The sequence below is a fragment of the Taudactylus pleione genome, unplaced genomic scaffold, assembly GCF_031769625.1.
Source record: "Taudactylus pleione unplaced genomic scaffold, aTauple2 ptg000070l, whole genome shotgun sequence".
In the NCBI taxonomy this organism is placed as follows: domain Eukaryota; kingdom Metazoa; phylum Chordata; class Amphibia; order Anura; family Myobatrachidae; genus Taudactylus; species Taudactylus pleione.
The window spans coordinates 2,476,180-2,492,287 of record NW_028284472.1 but is presented as its reverse complement, the minus strand read 5'-3'; the positions used below and the strand labels follow the sequence as shown (position 1 = coordinate 2,492,287).

The 16,108-nt window shown below is 36.1% G+C and overlaps 4 non-coding genes across 4 annotated transcripts; all 4 read left to right on the top strand.

The window, feature by feature from the left end:
• Window positions 1-1,278: 1,278 nt before the first annotated feature.
• Window positions 1,279-1,350, top strand: TRNAA-CGC (transfer RNA alanine (anticodon CGC)). The gene has a single exon. It is a non-coding gene; the product is annotated as a tRNA-Ala (tRNA).
• Window positions 1,351-4,294: 2,944 nt separating this feature from the next.
• TRNAA-CGC (transfer RNA alanine (anticodon CGC)) lies at window positions 4,295-4,366 on the top strand. Its single transcript has one exon. It is a non-coding gene; the product is annotated as a tRNA-Ala (tRNA).
• Window positions 4,367-7,310: 2,944 nt separating this feature from the next.
• TRNAA-CGC (transfer RNA alanine (anticodon CGC)) lies at window positions 7,311-7,382 on the top strand. The gene has a single exon. It is a non-coding gene; the product is annotated as a tRNA-Ala (tRNA).
• Window positions 7,383-14,265: 6,883 nt separating this feature from the next.
• TRNAA-CGC (transfer RNA alanine (anticodon CGC)) lies at window positions 14,266-14,337 on the top strand. The gene has a single exon. It is a non-coding gene; the product is annotated as a tRNA-Ala (tRNA).
• The last annotated feature ends 1,771 nt before the right edge of the window (window positions 14,338-16,108 follow it).

Here is a 16,108-nt window from a genome sequence, read left to right as displayed (position 1 = left end):
GTTATCCTTCAATCCTCTAAGATATCACTAATAAAACTGAAAAGTAGTAAATCTCTAGTGAATTGTAAAGCTTCAATCACTTGTGCATAAGAAAATAGCAGCTCTTAGGGGATGTAGCTCAGTGGTAGAGCGCATGCTTCGCTTGTATAAGGCCCCAAGTTCAATACCCAGAATCTCTAAGTTTTACAAAATACAGCTTTTTACCATATGTAAACTCTCTAGTAGAGCCAAAGAAAACAAGCAAACCAATAAAAGTACTCTACAGCAATAGTCAAAGTTGAATACAAATCATAAAAAATCAATCAAATATGATTATATTCATCATCTTCTTCATTCCATTTTTCAAAGTTAAGTTCCCATTGAATGCCTATTGCCATTCTCCTACACTGAGGGAAAACATATGGTAAGTAGGAAATCAATTTTTTATTTTCAGTGGGAACTGAAGGCGACAACCCGAGCAAAGTTTAATAAAAGATAAAAGATAACAAGCAAACCAATACAAATACTCTTCAGCAATAGTCAAAGTTGAATACAAATTATAAAAAATTTATCAAATATGATTATATTCATCATCTTCTTCATTCCATTTTTCAAAGTTAAGTTCCCATTGAATGCCTATTGCCATTCTCCTACACTGAGGGAAAACATATCGTAAGTAGGAAATAGATTTTTTATTTTCAGTGGGAACTGAAGGTGACAACCCGAGCAAAGTTTAATAAAAGAGTGAGACAAATAATATAGCAAAACTAATTGATTAAGATTGAGAGACAAGTTCAAACACTTTGTGAACAAAAAGAGGATGGACATGGGCTTGGAGGGCAAGCACTTAATGATATTTCAAAGCATGGAATGATGACAACATATCAACTCTACATAGATTGTCTGGTGAAGCATTAGCTAGCAGTGGCCAAGAGGCAGTCTTAGCATGCATCCTTTGTGCCCTTCTGCTAAGTTCTGACACTGATGACCAAACAGAATGTAAGACAGCCCTCTAGTTAGCAAAACTTGATCTATATCCACACCATTCATTAGTAAAAGTAGGGGATTCTGATGATAAACCAGTCTCTGATAGAGAAATTTAAGAGCATTCCAATGTTCGGAATGGGCATCTCCTTGCATTCTCATCAGCCATGAAAACCATAAAGTCCTTGAAGTCAAGCATGGTATAATGGTTATACTTCCATCCTCAAAGATGTCCCTAATAATACTGAAAAGTAGTAAATCTCTAGTGAAATGTAAAGCTGCAATCACTTGTGCATAAGAAAATAGCAGCTCATAGGGGATGTAGCTCAGTGGTAGAGCGCATGCTTCGCATGTATGAGGCCCCAGGTTCAATCCCTGGCATCTCCAAGTTTTACAAAATACAGCTTTTTACCATATGTAAACTCTCTAGTAGAGCCAAAGATAACAAGCAAACCAATAAAAGTACTCTACAGCAATAGTCAAAGTTGAATACAAATCATAAAAAATCAATCAAATATGATTATATTCATCATCTTCTTCATTCCATTTTTCAAAGTTAAGTTCCCATTGAATGCTTATTGCCATTCTCCTACACTGAGGGTAAACTTATTGTAAGTAGGAAATAGATTTTTTATTTTCAGTGGGAACTGAAGGCGACAACTCAAGCAAAGTTTAATAAAAGAGCGAGACAAATAATATAGCAAAACTAATTGATTAAGATTGAGAGACAAGTTCAAACACTTTGTGAACAAAAAGAGGATGGACATGGGCTTGGAGGGCAAGCACTTAATGAAATTTCAAAGCATGGATTGATGACAACATATCAACTCTACATAGATTGTCTGGTGAAGCATTAGCTAGCAGTGGCCAAGAGGCAGTCTTAGCATGCATCCTTTGTGCCCTTCTGCTAAGTTCTGACACTGATGACCAATCAGAATGTAAGACAGCCCTCTAGTTAGCAAAACTTGATCAATATCCACACCATTCATTAGTAAAAGTAGGGGATTCTGATGATGAACCAGTCTCTGATGGAGAACATTAAGAGCATTCCAATGTTCGGAATGGGCATCTACTTGCATTCTCATCAGCGATGAAAACCATACAGTCCTTGAAGTCAAGCATGGTATAATGGTTATCCTTCCATCCTCTAAGATATCACTAATAACACTGAAAAGTAGTAAATCTCTAGTGAATTGTAAAGCTTCAATCACTTGTGCATAAGAAAATAGCAGCACATAGGGGATGTAGCTCAGTGGTAGAGCACATGCTTCGCTTGTATAAGGCCCCAAGTTCAATACCCGGAATCTCTAAGTTTTACAAAATACAGCTTTTTACCATATGTAAACTCTCTAGTAGAGCCAAAGAAAACAAGCAAACCAATAAAAATACTCTACAGCAATAGTCAAAGTTGAATACAAATCATAAAAAATCAATCAAATATGATTATATTCATCATCTTCTTCATTCCATTTTTCAAAGTTAAGTTCCCATTGAATGCCTATTGCCATTCTCCTACACTGAGGGAAAACATATGGTAAGTAGGAAATCGATTTTTTATTTTCAGTGGGAACTGAAGGCGACAACCCGAGCAAATTTTAATAAAAGATAAAAGATAACAAGCAAACCAATACAAATACTCTTCAGCAATAGTCAAAGTTGAATACAAATTATAAAAAATTAATCAAATATGATTATATTCATCATCTTCTTCATTCCATTTTTCAAAGTTAAGTTCCCATTGAATGCCTATTGCCATTCTCCTACACTGAGGGAAAACATATCGTAAGTAGGAAATAGATTTTTTATTTTCAGTGGGAACTGAAGGTGACAACCCGAGCAAAGTTTAATAAAAGAGTGAGACAAATAATATAGCAAAACTAATTGATTAAGATTGAGAGACAAGTTCAAACACTTTGTGAACAAAAAGAGGATGGACATGGGCTTGGGGGGCAAGCACTTAATGAAATTTCAAAGCATGGAATGATGACAACATATCAACTCTAGATAGATTGTCTGGTGAAGCATTAGCTAGCTAGCCCAAGAGGCAGTCATAGCATGCATCTTTTGTGCCCTTCTACTAAGTTCTGACACTGATGACCAAACAGAATGTAAGAAAGCCCTCTAGTTAGCAAAACTTGATCAATATCCACACCATTCTTTAGAAAAAGTAGGGTATTCTGATGATACACCAGTCTATGATGGAGAACTTTAAGAGCATTCCAATGTTCAGAATGGGCATCTCCTTGCATTCTCATCAGCTATGAAAACCATAAAGTCCTTGAAGTAAAGCATGGTATAATGGTTATACTTCCATCCTCTAAGATGTCCCTAATAACACTGAAAAGTAGTAAATCTCAAGGGAAATGTAAAGCTGCAATCACCAGTGCATAAAATCATTGCAGCTCATAGGGGATGTATCTCAGTTGTAGAGCGCATGCTTTGCATGTATGAGGTCCTGGGTTCAATCCTCGACATCTCCATGTTTTGCAAAATACAGCTTTTTACCATATGTAAACTCTCTAGAAGAGCCAAAGATAACAAACAAACCAATAAAAGTACTCTACAGCAATAGTCAAAGTTGAATACAAATCATAAAAAATCAATCAAATATGATTATATTCATCATCATCTTCATTCCATTTTTCAAAGTAAAGTTCCCATTGAATGCATATTGCCATTCTCCGACACTGAGGGAAAACATATGGTAAGTAGGAAATAAATTTTTTATTTTCAGTGGGAACTGTAGGCGACTACCCGAGCAAAGGTTAATAAAAGAGCGAGACAAATAATATAGTAAAACTAATTGATTAAGATTGAGAGACAAGTTCAAACACTTTGTGAACAAAAAGAGGATGGACATGGGCTAGGAGGGCTAGCACTTAATGAAATTTCAAAGCATGGAATGATGACAACATATCAACTCTAGATAGATTGTCTGGTGAAGCATTAGCTAGCAATGCCCAAGAGGCAATCATAGCATGCATCCTTTGTGCCCTTCTACTAATTTCTGACACTGATGACCAAACAGAATGTAAGAAAGCCCTCTAGTTAGCATAACTTGATCAATATCCACACCATTCATTAGTAAAAGTAGGGTATTCTGATGATACACCAGTCTGTGATGGAGAACTTTAAGAGCATTTCAATGTTCGGAATGGGCATCTCCTTGCATTCTCATCAGCCATGAAAACCATAAAGTCCTTGAAGTCAAGCATGGTATAATGGTTATACTTCCATCCTCAAAGATGTCCCTAATAATACTGAAAAGTAGTAAATCTCTAGTGAAATGTAAAGCTGCAATCACTTTTGCATAAGAAAATAGCAGCTCATAGGGGATGTAGCTCAGTGGTAGAGCGCATGCTTCGCATGTATGAGGCCCCAGGTTCAATCCCTGGCATCTCCAAGTTTTACAAAATACAGCTTTTTACCATATGTAAACTCTCTAGTAGAGCCAAAGATAACAAGCAAACCAATAAAAGTACTCTACAGCAATAGTCAAAGTTGAATACAAATCATAAAAAATCAATCAAATATGATTATATTCATCATCTTCTTCATTCCATTTTTCAAAGTTAAGTTCCCATTGAATGCTTATTGCCATTCTCCTACACTGAGGGTAAACTTATGGTAAGTAGGAAATAGATTTTTTATTTTCAGTGGGAACTGAAGGCGACAACTCAAGCAAAGTTTAATAAAAGAGCGAGACAAATAATATAGCAAAACTAATTGATTAAGATTGAGAGACAAGTTCAAACACTTTGTGAACAAAAAGAGGATGGACATGGGCTTGGAGGGCAAGCACTTAATGAAATTTCAAAGCATGGATTGATGACAACATATCAACTCTACATAGATTGTCTGGTGAAGCATTAGCTAGCAGTGGCCAAGAGGCAGTCTTAGCATGCATCCTTTGTGCCCTTCTGCTAAGTTCTGACACTGATGACCAAACAGAATGTAAGACAGCCCTCTAGTTAGCAAAACTTGATCAATATCCACACCATTCATTAGTAAAAGTAGGGGATTCTGATGATGAACCAGTCTCTGATGGAGAACATTAAGAGCATTCCAATGTTCGGAATGGGCATCTACTTGCATTCTCATCAGCCATGAAAACCATACAGTCCTTGAAGTCAAGCATGGTATAATGGTTATCCTTCCATCCTCTAAGATATCACTAATAACACTGAAAAGTAGTAAATCTCTAGTGAATTGTAAAGCTTCAATCACTTGTGCATAAGAAAATTGCAGCACATAGGGGATGTAGCTCAGTGGTAGAGCACATGCTTCGCTTGTATAAGGCCCCAAGTTCAATACCCGGAATCTCTAAGTTTTACAAAATACAGCTTTTTACCATATGTAAACTCTCTAGTAGAGCCAAAGAAAACAAGCAAACCAATAAAAATACTCTACAGCAATAGTCAAAGTTGAATACAAATCATAAAAAATCAATCAAATATGATTATATTCATCATCTTCTTCATTCCATTTTTCAAAGTTAAGTTCCCATTGAATGCCTATTGCCATTCTCCTACACTGAGTGAAAACATATGGTAAGTAGGAAATCGATTTTTTATTTTCAGTGGGAACTGAAGGCGACAACCCGAGCAAAGTTTAATAAAAGATAAAAGATAACAAGCAAACCAATACAAATACTCTTCAGCAATAGTCAAATTTGAATACAAATTATAAAAAATTAATCAAATATGATTATATTCATCATCTTCTTCATTCCATTTTTCAAAGTTAAGTTCCCATTGAATGCCTATTGCCATTCTCCTACACTGAGGGAAAACATATCGTAAGTAGGAAATAGATTTTTTATTTTCAGTGGGAACTGAAGGTGACAACCTGAGCAAAGTTTAATAAAAGAGTGAGACAAATAATATAGCAAAACTAATTGATTAAGATTGAGAGACAAGTTCAAACACTTTGTGAACAAAAAGAGGATGGACATGGGCTTGGAGGGCAAGCACTTAATGAAATTTCAAAGCATGGAATGATGACAACATATCAACTCTAGATAGATTGTCTGGTGAAGCATTAGCTAGCTAGCCCAAGAGGCAGTCATAGCATGCATCTTTTGTGCCCTTCTACTAAGTTCTGACACTGATGACCAAACAGAATGTAAGAAAGCCCTCTAGTTAGCAAAACTTGAACAATATCCACACCATTCTTTAGAAAAAGTAGGGTATTCTGATGATACACCAGTCTATGATGGAGAACTTTAAGAGCATTCCAATGTTCAGAATGGGCATCTCCTTGCATTCTCATCAGCTATGAAAACCATAAAGTCCTTGAAGTAAAGCATGGTATAATGGTTATACTTCCATCCTCTAAGATGTCCCTAATAACACTGAAAAGTAGTAAATCTCAAGGGAAATGTAAAGCTGCAATCACCAGTGCATAAAATCGTTGCAGCTCATAGGGGATGTAGCTCAGTTGTAGAGCGCATGCTTTGCATGTATGAGGTCCTGGGTTCAATCCTCGACATCTCCATGTTTTGCAAAATACAGCTTTTTACCATATGTAAACTCTCTAGAAGAGCCAAAGATAACAAGCAAACCAATAAAAGTACTCTACAGCAATAGTCAAAGTTGAATACAAATCATAAAAAATCAATCAAATATGATTATATTCATCATCATCTTCATTCCATTTTTCAAAGTAAAGTTCCCATTGAATGCATATTGCCATTCTCCGACACTGAGGGAAAACATATGGTAAGTAGGAAATAGATTTTTTATTTTCAGTGGGAACTGAAGGCGACTACCCGAGCAAAGGTTAATAAAAGAGCGAGACAAATAATATAGTAAAACTAATTGATTAAGATTGAGAGACAAGTTCAAACACTTTGTGAACAAAAAGAGGATGGACATGGGCTAGGAGGGCTAGCACTTAATGAAATTTCAAAGCATGGAATGATGACAACATATCAACTCTAGATAGATTGTCTGGTGAAGCATTAGCTAGCAATGCCCAAGAGGCAATCATAGCATGCATCCTTTGTGCCCTTCTACTAATTTCTGACACTGATGACCAAACAGAATGTAAGAAAGCCCTCTAGTTAGCATAACTTGATCAATATCCACACCATTCATTAGTAAAAGTAGGGTATTCTGATGATACACCAGTCTGTGATGGAGAACTTTAAGAGCATTTCAATGTTCGGAATGGGCATCTCCTTGCATTCTCATCAGCCATGAAAACCATAAAGTCCTTGAAGTCAAGCATGGTATAATGGTTATACTTCCATCCTCAAAGATGTCCCTAATAATACTGAAAAGTAGTAAATCTCTAGTGAAATGTAAAGCTGCAATCACTTGTGCATAAGAAAATAGCAGCTCATAGGGGAAGTAGCTCAGTGGTAGAGCGCATGCTTCGCATGTATGAGGCCCCAGGTTCAATCCCTGGCATCTCCAAGTTTTACAAAATACAGCTTTTTACCATATGTAAACTCTCTAGTAGAGCCAAAGATAACAAGCAAACCAATAAAAGTACTCTACAGCAATAGTCAAAGTTGAATACAAATCATAAAAAATCAATCAAATATGATTATATTCATCATCTTCTTCATTCCATTTTTCAAAGTTAAGTTCCCATTGAATGCTTATTGCCATTCTCCTACACTGAGGGTAAACTTATTGTAAGTAGGAAATAGATTTTTTATTTTCAGTGGGAACTGAAGGCGACAACTCAAGCAAAGTTTAATAAAAGAGCGAGACAAATAATATAGCAAAACTAATTGATTAAGATTGAGAGACAAGTTCAAACACTTTGTGAACATAAAGAGGATGGACATGGGCTTGGAGGGCAAGCACTTAATGAAATTTCAAAGCATGGATTGATGACAACATATCAACTCTACATAGATTGTCTGGTGAAGCATTAGCTAGCAGTGGCCAAGAGGCAGTCTTAGCATGCATCCTTTGTGCCCTTCTGCTAAGTTCTGACACTGATGACCAAACAGAATGTAAGACAGCCCTCTAGTTAGCAAAACTTGATCAATATCCACACCATTCATTAGTAAAAGTAGGGGATTCTGATGATGAACCAGTCTCTGATGGAGAACATTAAGAGCATTCCAATGTTCGGAATGGGCATCTACTTGCATTCTCATCAGCCATGAAAACCATACAGTCCTTGAAGTCAAGCATGGTATAATGGTTATCCTTCCATCCTCTAAGATATCAGTAATAACACTGAAAAGTAGTAAATCTCTAGTGAATTGTAAAGCTTCAATCACTTGTGCATTAGAAAATAGCAGCACATAGGGGATGTAGCTCAGTGGTAGAGCACATGCTTCGCATGCATAAGGCCCCAAGTTCAATACCCGGAATCTCTAAGTTTTACAAAATACAGCTTTTTACCATATGTAAACTCTCTAGTAGAGCCAAAGAAAACAAGCAAACCAATAAAAATACTCTACAGCAATAGTCAAAGTTGAATACAAATCATAAAAAATCAATCAAATATGATTATATTCATCATCTTCTTCATTCCATTTTTCAAAGTTAAGTTCCCATTGAATGCCTATTGCCATTCTCCTACACTGAGTGAAAACATATGGTAAGTAGGAAATCGATTTTTTATTTTCAGTGGGAACTGAAGGCGACAACCCGAGCAAAGTTTAATAAAAGATAAAAGATAACAAGCAAACCAATACAAATACTCTTCAGCAATAGTCAAAGTTGAATACAAATTATAAAAAATTAATCAAATATGATTATATTCATCATCTTCTTCATTCCATTTTTCAAAGTTAAGTTCCCATTGAATGCCTATTGCCATTCTCCTACACTGAGGGAAAACATATCGTAAGTCGGAAATAGATTTTTTATTTTCAGTGGGAACTGAAGGTGACAACCTGAGCAAAGTTTAATAAAAGAGTGAGACAAATAATATAGCAAAACTAATTGATTAAGATTGAGAGACAAGTTCAAACACTTTGTGAACAAAAAGAGGATGGACATGGGCTTGGAGGGCAAGCACTTAATGAAATTTCAAAGCATGGAATGATGACAACATATCAACTCTAGATAGATTGTCTGGTGAAGCATTAGCTAGCTAGCCCAAGAGGCAGTCATAGCATGCATCTTTTGTGCCCTTCTACTAAGTTCTGACACTGATGACCAAACAGAATGTAAGAAAGCCCTCTAGTTAGCAAAACTTGATCAATATCCACACCATTCTTTAGAAAAAGTAGGGTATTCTGATGATACACCAGTCTATGATGGAGAACTTTAAGAGCATTCCAATGTTCAGAATGGGCATCTCCTTGCATTCTCATCAGCTATGAAAACCATAAAGTCCTTGAAGTAAAGCATGGTATAATGGTTATACTTCCATCCTCTAAGATGTCCCTAATAACACTGAAAAGTAGTAAATCTCAAGGGAAATGTAAAGCTGCAATCACCAGTGCATAAAATCATTGCAGCTCATAGGGGATGTAGCTCAGTTGTAGAGCGCATGCTTTGCATGTATGAGGTCCTGGGTTCAATCCTCGACATCTCCATGTTTTGCAAAATACAGCTTTTTACCATATGTAAACTCTCTAGAAGAGCCAAAGATAACAAGCAAACCACTAAAAGTACTCTACAGCAATAGTCAAAGTTGAATACAAATCATAAAAAATCAATCAAATATGATTATATTCATCATCTTCTTCATTCCATTTTTCAAAGTTAAGTTCCCATTGAATGCTTATTGCCATTTTCCTACACTGAGGGTAAACTTATTGTAAGTAGGAAATAGATTTTTTATTTTCAGTGGGAACTGAAGGCGACAACTCAAGCAAAGTTTAATAAAAGAGCGAGACAAATAATATAGCAAAACTAATTGATTAAGATTGAGAGACAAGTTCAAACACTTTGTGAACAAAAAGAGGATGGACATGGGCTTGGAGGGCAAGCACTTAATGAAATTTCAAAGCATGGAATGATGACAACATATCAACTCTACATAGATTGTCTGGTGAAGCATTAGCTAGCAGTGGCCAAGAGGCAGTCTTAGCATGCATCCTTTGTGCCCTTCTGCTAAGTTCTGACACTGATGACCAAACAGAATGTAAGACAGCCCTCTAGTTAGCAAAACTTGATCAATATCCACACCATTCATTAGTAAAAGTAGGGGATTCTGATGATGAACCAGTCTCTGATGGAGAACATTAAGAGCATTCCAATGTTCGGAATGGGCATCTACTTGCATTCTCATCAGCCATGAAAACCATACAGTCCTTGAAGTCAAGCATGGTATAATGGTTATGCTTCCATCCTCTAAGATATCACTAATAACACTGAAAAGTAGTAAATCTCTAGTGAATTGTAAAGCTTCAATCACTTGTGCATAAGAAAATAGCAGCACATAGGGGATGTAGCTCAGTGGTAGAGCGCATGCTTCGCTTGTATAAGGCCCCAAGTTCAATACCCGGAATCTCTAAGTTTTACAAAATACAGCTTTTTACCATATGTAAACTCTCTAGTAGAGCCAAAGAAAACAAGCAAACCAATAAAAATACTCTACAGCAATAGTCAAAGTTGAATACAAATCATAAAAAATCAATCAAATATGATTATATTCATCATCTTCTTCATTCCATTTTTCAAAGTTAAGTTCTCATTGAATGCCTATTGCCATTCTCCTACACTGAGGGAAAACATATCGTAAGTAGGAAATAGATTTTTTATTTTCAGTGGGAACTGAAGGTGACAACCCGAGCAAAGTTTAATAAAAGAGTGAGACAAATAATATAGCAAAACTAATTGATTAAGATTGAGAGACAAGTTCAAACACTTTGTGAACAAAAAGAGGATGGACATGGGCTTGGAGGGCAAGCACTTAATGAAATTTCAAAGCATGGAATGATGACAACATATCAACTCTAGATAGATTGTCTGGTGAAGCATTAGCTAGCTAGCCCAAGAGGCAGTCATAGCATGCATCTTTTGTGCCCTTCTACTAAGTTCTGACACTGATGACCAAACAGAATGTAAGAAAGCCCTCTAGTTAGCAAAACTTGATCAATATCCACACCATTCTTTAGAAAAAGTAGGGTATTCTGATGATACACCAGTCTATGATGGAGAACTTTAAGAGCATTCCAATGTTCAGAATGGGCATCTCCTTGCATTCTCATCAGCTATGAAAACCATAAAGTCCTTGAAGTCAAGCATGGTATAATGGTTATACTTCCATCCTCTAAGATGTCCCTAATAACACTGAAAAGTAGTAAATCTCAAGGGAAATGTAAAGCTGCAATCACCTGTGCATAATATCATTGCAGCTCATAGGGGATGTAGCTCAGTCGTAGAGCGCATGCTTTGCATGTATGAGGCCCTGGGTTCAATCCTCGACATCTCCATGTTTTGCAAAATACAGCTTTTTACCATATGTAAACTCTCTAGAAGAGCCAAAGATAACAAGCAAACCAATAAAAGTACTCTACAGCAATAGTCAAAGTTGACTACAAATCATAAAAAATCAATCAAATATGATTATATTCATCATCATCTTCATTCCATTTTTCAAAGTAAAGTTCCCATTGAATGCATATTGCCATTCTCCGACACTGAGGGAAAACATATGGTAAGTAGGAAATAGATTTTTTATTTTCAGTGGGAACTGAAGGCGACTACCCGAGCAAAGGTTAATAAAAGAGCGAGACAAATAATATAGTAAAACTAATTGATTAAGATTGAGAGACAAGTTCAAACACTTTGTGAACAAAAAGAGGATGGACATGGGCTAGGAGGGCAAGCACTTAATGAAATTTCAAAGCATGGAATGATGACAACATATCAACTCTAGATAGATTGTCTGGTGAAGCATTAGCTAGCAATGCCCAAGAGGCAATCATAGCATGCATCCTTTGTGCCCTTCTACTAATTTCTGACACTGATGACCAAACAGAATGTAAGAAAGCCCTCTAGTTAGCATAACTTGATCAATATCCACACCATTCATTAGTAAAAGTAGGGTATTCTGATGATACACCAGTCTGTGATGGAGAACTTTAAGAGCATTTCAATGTTCGGAATGGGCATCTCCTTGCATTCTCATCAGCTATGAAAACCATAAAGTCCTTGAAGTCAAGCATGGTATAATGGTTATTCTTCCATCCTCTAATATGTCCCTAATAACACTGAAAAGTAGTAAATCTCAAGGGAAATGTAAAGCTGCAATCACCTGTGCATAAAAACATAGCAGCACATAGGGGATGTAGCTCAGTGGTAGAGCACATGCTTTGCATGTATGAGGCTCTGGATTCAATCCTTGGCATCTCCATGTTTTGCAAAATACAGCTTTTTACCATATGTAAACTCTCTAGAAGAGCCAAAGATAACAAGCAAACCAATAAAAGTACACTACAGCAATAGTCAAAGTTGACTACAAATCATAAAAAATCAATCAAATATGATTAAATTCATCATCGTCTTCATTCCATTTTTCAAAGTAAAGTTCCCATTGAATGCCTATTGCCATTCTCCTACACTGAGGGAAAACTTATGGTAAGTAGGAAATAGATTTTTTATTTTCAGTGGGAACTGAAGGCGACAACCCGAGCAAAGTTTAATAAAAGAGCCAGACAAATAATATAGCAAAACTAATTGATTAATATTGAGAGACAAGTTCAAACACTTTGAGAACAAAAAGAGGATGGATATGGGCTTGGAGGGCAAGCACTTAATGAAATTTCAAAGCATGGAATGATGACAACATATCAACTCTATATAGATTGTCTGGTGAAGCATTAGCTAGCAATGCCCAAGAGGCAGTCATAGCATGCATCCTTTTTGCCCTTCTGCTAAGTTCTGACACTGATGACCAAACAGAATGTAAGACAGCCCTCTAGTTACTAAAACTTGAAAAATATCCACACCATACATTAGTAAAAGTAGGGCATTCTGATGATAAACCAGTCTCTGATGGAGAACTTTAAGAGCATTCCAATGTTTGGAATGGGCTTCTACTTGCATTCTCATCAGCCATGAAAACCATAAAGTCCTTCCACTCAAGCATGGTATAATGGTTATCCTTCCATCCTATAAGATATCCCTAATAACACTGAAAAGTAGTAAATCTCTAGTGAAATGTAGAGCTGCAATAACTTGTGCATAAGATGATAGCAGCTCATAGGGGATGTAGCTCAGTGGTAGAGCGCATGCTTCGCTTGTATAAGGCCCCAAGTTCAATACCCAGAATCTCTAAGTTTTACAAAATACAGCTATTTACCATATGTAAACTCTCTAGTAGAGCCAAAGAAAACAAGCAAACCAATAAAAGTACTCTACAGCAATAGTCAAAGTTGAATACAAATCATAAAAAATCAATCAAATATGATTATATTCATCATCTTCTTCATTCCATTTTTCAAAGTTAAGTTCCCATTGAATGCCTATTGCCATTCTCCTACACTGAGGGAAAACATATGGTAAGTTGGAAATCGATTTTTTATTTTCAGTGGGAACTGAAGGCGACAACCCGAGCAAAGTTTAATAAAAGATAAAAGATAACAAGCAAACCAATACAAATACTCTTCAGCAATAGTCAAAGTTGAATACAAATTATAAAAAATTTATCAAATATGATTATATTCATCATCTTCTTCATTCCATTTTTCAAAGTTAAGTTCCCATTGAATGCCTATTGCCATTCTCCTACACTGAGGGAAAACATATCGTAAGTAGGAAATAGATTTTTTATTTTCAGTGGGAACTGAAGGTGACAACCCGAGCAAAGTTTAATAAAAGAGTGAGACAAATAATATAGCAAAACTAATTGATTAAGATTGAGAGACAAGTTCAAACACTTTGTGAACAAAAAGAGGATGGACATGGGCTTGGAGGGCAAGCACTTAATGATATTTCAAAGCATGGAATGATGACAACATATCAACTCTACATAGATTGTCTGGTGAAGCATTAGCTAGCAGTGGCCAAGAGGCAGTCTTAGCATGCATCCTTTGTGCCCTTCTGCTAAGTTCTGACACTGATGACCAAACAGAATGTAAGACAGCCCTCTAGTTAGCAAAACTTGATCTATATCCACACCATTCATAAGTAAAAGTAGGGGATTCTGATGATAAACCAGTCTCTGATAGAGAACTTTAAGAGCATTCCAATGTTCGGAATGGGCATCTCCTTGCATTCTCATCAGCCATGAAAACCATAAAGTCCTTGAAGTCAAGCATGGTATAATGGTTATACTTCCATCCTCAAAGATGTCCCTAATAATACTGAAAAGTAGTAAATCTCTAGTGAAATGTAAAGCTGCAATCACTTGTGCTTAAGAAAATAGCAGCTCATAGGGGATGTAGCTCAGTGGTAGAGCGCATGCTTCGCATGTATGAGGCCCCAGGTTCAATCCCTGGCATCTCCAAGTTTTACAAAATACAGCTTTTTACCATATGTAAACTCTCTAGTAGAGCCAAAGATAACAAGCAAACCAATAAAAGTACTCTACAGCAATAGTCAAAGTTGAATACAAATCATAAAAAATCAATCAAATATGATTATATTCATCATCTTCTTCATTAGATTTTTCAAAGTTAAGTTCCCATTGAATGCCTATTGCCATTCTCCTACACTGAGGGAAAAGTTATGGTAAGAAGGAAATCGATTTTTTATTTTCAGTGGGAACTGAAGGCGACAACCCGAGCAAAGTTTAATAAAAGATAAAAGATAACAAGCAAACCAATACAAGTACTCTTCAGCAATAGTCAAAGTTGAATACAAATTATAAAAAATTAATCAAATATGATTATATTCATCATCTTCTTCATTCCATTTTTCAAAGTTAAGTTCCCATTGAATGCCTATTGCCATTCTCCTACACTGAGGGAAAACTTATGGTAAGTAGGAAATAGATTTTTTATTTTCAGTGGGAACTGAATGCGACTACCTGAGCAAAGTTTAATAAAAGAGCGAGACAAATAATTTATCAATACTAATTGATTAAGATAGAGAGACAAGTTCAAACACTTTGTGAACTAAAAGAGGATGGACATGGGCTTGGAGGGCAAGCACTTAATGAAATTTCAAAGCATGGAATGATGACATCATATGAACTCTACATAGATTGTCTGGTGAAGCATTAGCTAGCAATGCCCAAGAGGCAGTCATAGCATGCATCCTTTGTGCCCTTCTGCTAAGCTCTGACACTGATGACCAAACAGAATGTAAGACAGCCCTCTAGTTAGCAAAACTTGATCAATATCTACACCATTCATTAGTAAAAAAAGGGGATTCTGATGATAAACCAGTCTCTGATGGAGAACTTTAAGAGCATTCCAATGTTTGGAAAGGGCTTCTACTTGCAATCTCATCAGCCTTGAAAACCATAAAGTCCTTGCAGTCAAGCATGGTATAATGGTTATGCTTCCATCCTCAAAGATATCCCTAATAACACTGAAAAGTAGTAAATCTCTAGTGAAATGTAAAGCTGCAACCACTTGTGCATAAGAAAATAGCAGCTCAAAGGGGATGTAGCTCAGTAGTAGCGCGCATGCTTCGCATGTATGAGGCCCCGGGTTCAATCTCTGGCATCTCCAAGTTTTACAAAATACAGCTTTTTACCATATGTAAACTCTCTAGTAGAGCCAAAGATAACAAGCAAACCAATAAAAGTACTCTACAGCAATAGTCAAAGTTGAATACAAATCATAAAAAATCAATCAAATATGATTATATTCATCATCTTCTTCATTCCATTTTTCAAAGTTAAGTTCCCATTGAATGCCTATTGCCATTCTCCTACACTGAGGGAAAAGTTATGGTAAGAAGGAAATCGATTTTTTATTTTCAGTGGGAACTGAAGGCGACAACCCGAGCAAAGTTTAATAAAAGATAAAAGATAACAAGCAAACCAATGCAAGTACTCTTCAGCAATAGTCAAAGTTGAATACAAATTATAAAAAATTAATCAAATATGATTATATTCATCATCTTCTTCATTCCGTTTTTCAAAGTTAAGTTCCCATTGAATGCCTATTGCCATTCTCCTACACTGAGGGAAAACTTATGGTAAGTAGGAAATAGATTTTTTATTTTCAGTGGGAACTGAAGGCGACTACCTGAGCAAAGTTTAATAAAAGAGCGAGACAAATAATATATCAATACTAATTGATTAAGATAGAGAGACAAGTTCAAAC